Below are 4030 nucleotides of genomic sequence, written 5' to 3'. Positions count from 1 at the left end.
ACCGCTCTGGAATAGCGCATGGATATGAGAATCTTTTTTATTTTTTTCTTAATGGAAATGATTCTTATGATAAGTTACATCCGATGCGTGATTAAAAGTAAAAAAAAAAAAAAAAAAAAATTTATATTATTTATATCCATGTCATCTTGAGCTAATAAAAGTTGACTAACCCTGCTCCCATCAACTTTATTAATCGTAAGGCATATTTTGTTACTCTTTTCCCCGTTTTAAATCTCGTGTTTTCTTGTATTACATCTGTGTTTTTAATTATTTATGGGGCGAAAACTTGACTAAGACCCCAACGCTTTGCACAAAGATGACATTCACGAAAAAACATACGGTTGTAAATAAAACTTCAGTCTGTTCAAGTCTGTTTCCCCTTTCTTCTGGGCTCATTATTATAGTAGTCATAAAGTTAAAAGAAAGCGCTTATTATTTATACGTTGGTTTTTTTCTTGTTGAATCTATAATCATTTAAAGCGAGGCCTCATTAAAAAAGTACTATAATTAATAAGACAAAGTTTAACAAAAAAGAAAGCAAAGGGACGCTCGACGAAATGAATTACAGCTCAACAATTAAACTAAATACACTTATGTAATAGTAACCTTGTTTCATTGGTTCCTCTTTTCTTTTTTTATATTTCATTAATTTCAAAAATATAGAAGTGTAAAAACATTAAGGTTTAAGATCCTCTTTGACGACTAAAGAAAAAAGAAAGCAGAACTCTTTACCTTTACGTATCTTTTTTACTCCCCTAATCCCTTTGAATAGTCTATACGTTTTAAGTCTAAGCACAGGCACCATTACATTCATTACCTCGTCTCTTCACATTCGTTACCCCATTACTTCACTTTTCTTTGTGGAAAGGAATTAGATTCAGAGAACCCTTAAAAGATAAAATAGTATAGTAGATCAAATCAAATTAATTTTCGCTTTTACTCACCAAACGCTGCCTTTTTTTTTTCTTTTGCTTTCCATCGCTTTCTCTCCTGCTAATACTTGACGAATCGCTTTCAAACTCATTTCCATGATAGCGAACACGTTTCAGATGCTTTTAAAATCTACTAAGTCATGCAAGAGCGTGTTTCAATTTCCAACATACATATTGCATTATCTCTTAACATCAACAAGGCAATGTGAGTATGCAAAAGGCAAACTTAATGCAATTACGAGGCGTAAGAGAAATCAAGTGAGGGAAAATATAGGCATAGGGAAAATTGTCAATGAATATATATCAATGAATACTTCAATATCAATGAATATATCAATGAAAGCAAAGTGTTGAGGGGAATCTATAAATGTGTGATGTCGCAGGATTTCTATATTGTAAATAGAATAAAAATTATGCTCAAATATTGCACGACCTTGTTTAGACTGTGGGGACTAAAGGGACTTTCTAATCCTATCCCAGCAAGATAAACAAGGTGTATTTCTATTCTAATTCTATATCTTAGTTTTAAAAGTCGTCATAACCAATGAAAGAGATAAGATATCACCTAGGTAGCTCTACATAAGTACCTACCCTTTTTATTCTGCGCTCTTAAGGCTGAAAAGTCCATTCACTCTCGCAGTTAGAGCTTACTAGGTATAGTCTAGCTAGTAGGTTTTGTCTAGTGTAGATAAATGGCACAATAGTATGAATGGTTTGTAGGTCCTTCTCCAAAGAAGTATAGTCTATAGTTCTATACAAATCCCAGCATGGCATTTACAGCGCTTACGAATATACAATTATTATACATACGTGATTAGCTTTAGAACAGATCTTACAGCCCCATTATCTTGGACTTCACAGGTGGACTCTAACGATTTGGACTCGTCCTCAGAGGCCACTCCATCAGATGAGTCCAGTGATGCTGATGGCTCTGAAACCAATTCTCTAACGGATGTTGATGCCTCCAGTGATCAAACCTCCAATGCTGACCGCCTCTCGGACCGCGTAAGTAGCTTCCTCGATTGAAGCCCTCTTTGGCGAAGATTTAAATCCGGCCAAGGGCCCAATTTTTCCATGGATTTGCTTCAACTTTTTTACTGCTTCTAATATAGGTATTGTAGTTTGTAGGTATTGGAATTTGCAGTTTGTAACCCATATTTTAAACTTGATACATATTGGAGAAATTCAATGGCCAACTCCGGATTTAATAACCATTTAGGTCAGACCAAGGTATTGAATGACAAGAGCCAATGTTGAATACTGAATTACCAAAGAATTAACTTTTGTTATCGTTACATTATCCAATTATCCGCGTACCTAATCCATCATCATTGGTTAACAGCCATAAGGCTGGTTTGCTGCAGTACTCCATGTTTTGCCTTCCTTTCGAGATCTGCCTTCCTTTTGAGATGCCGTCTGCCTTCCTTTCCCTGTCTTTTAATTATCTCGGTATAATATTATATCTGTTGCATTCTTGTATTCTAGAAATGATTCAACATGGTATCAGTTCAATATTAGTTCGTCTGTTCGTCAATATTTACTAACCCGTGGGTCGTTTTTTCTCCTGACGTTCGCGAAACGACCTCTTCTGCTTTGTAGAGCCAAAGCCACCTGGTCTTTAATTATCTCGGTATAATATTATATCTGTTGCATTCTTGTATTCTAGAAATGATTCAACATGGTATCAGTTCAATATTAGTTCGTCAACATTTACTAACCTGCGGGTCGTTTTTTCTCCTGACGTTCGCGAAACGACCTCTTCTGCTTTGTAGAGCCAAAGCCACCTGGTTTGTTTGTATTTGTTATTCACATGTTTTAGTTTTTCTTACAGATCATTCAGTTGGCCATTGAGAAGGGGAAGGTGTCTACAGCTTCTCCTGGGTCGAGTGAGGTGACTACAACAGCACCAACAACTACAATCAAGGTATGAACCATACTGATTTAGGTAATGTACTAGCACATAATAAAGGCTGTTAATCGATGTCGACTGAACCGTCCACACTTCCTCGATAACATAGATTTACCTCGTCGATCGATGGCCGTCGACTATTTGTGGACACTCTTGTGGCGCCATACACTAAAGGTGACGAACAGTTCAAAAACATAAATTGCCCACCTAATTAGCTTTGAAAAAAGCGCGTGCGCCTGCCTTGTAAGCGCTTGGTCTCGGGTTTGATTTCCGCCCGCGGCGAACTTTATCCTAAAGTCCCAGACAGATACATATTACATATTAGGTTCTTTTCCCGAACGGCTGGCTCTCTCCCATCCAGTCATCTTCTTCTGACTTGTGCTATAGGTAATATTCCCTTCCATTCTATTTCAGACTCTTGAGGACGCAAAAGAGAGTGCAGAAAACACAAATGCCATTAACATTTTCAGCACCGCTTCAGACTCTTGAGGACGCAAAAGAGAGTGCAGAAAACACAAATGCCATTAACATTTTCAGCACCGCTGATACCAAGGTTTGTTCTAGAGATTAAAAATTGTGCTGCCTCAGTCTTAAAAAGAAGCAAAATTTCAGCTAACATAATAACATTAACCAAAGAAGAAATTCTTTTTGCTAACCATTTCTTTTATCCAAAGAAGGGCCTTCTGGACCATTTCTCTTTTATTTCCCTTTTTTGTGTTTTGTTTATTATGTCTTTCCTTTCCTTTGTTTATTTTTTATGCTTTTCTATAACACCACTCATAACATTACCACTGTTCTTTATACTAACCTTACTAATCTTGTTTTTATTTCTGTTTCAGACATTATCTACTTATCTAGATAGGTACTTAATACATAATACCTTCTATTTTCTTTGCTGTTTCCATAACGTTTACTTCTTCTAATACTTCTTTATGAATAACCGTTAACTTTTTTATCTGTTACCTTATTTTCGAAACAACTAAGTACATATCGACCTAACATGTATCTGTATCCGTTTGTTTAATATCTAGTTATCTAGGTACCTAATATGTGTTTCTTCCTCTAAGTAACACCAAAGTTTTCTAACTGTATTAACTATAACACGTACACATACACACTCGTATTTATTTCTTAGGAACTAGAAACCCTTTGTTTCTAATATTATTCATATCAACTTGAGTTTTAATGA

General features: G+C 35.8%; 1 long non-coding RNA gene across 2 annotated transcripts in view; it reads left to right on the top strand.

Moving 5' to 3' along the window:
• Positions 1–3317, top strand: part of LOC103522798 — a 10515-nt gene extending 7198 nt beyond the window's left edge. Inside the window, exons 1-3 of one of the 2 annotated variants that reach the window (XR_542023.2) lie at positions 1795–1937; positions 2764–2856; positions 3256–3317. This is a non-coding gene — a long non-coding RNA (uncharacterized LOC103522798). Of the gene's footprint in view, positions 1–1794; positions 1938–2763; positions 2857–3255 lie in introns of those variants that run through there. The other variant, XR_542024.2, reaches the window with a different exon arrangement.
• Positions 3318–4030: the final 713 nt, after the last annotated feature.

This window comes from Diaphorina citri, unplaced genomic scaffold (assembly GCF_000475195.1).
Source record: "Diaphorina citri unplaced genomic scaffold, Diaci psyllid genome assembly version 1.1 scaffold11314, whole genome shotgun sequence".
Classification (NCBI taxonomy): domain Eukaryota; kingdom Metazoa; phylum Arthropoda; class Insecta; order Hemiptera; family Psyllidae; genus Diaphorina; species Diaphorina citri.
Note: the sequence above shows the minus strand (reverse complement) of the source record. Positions and strands in the feature narration are given on the sequence as shown.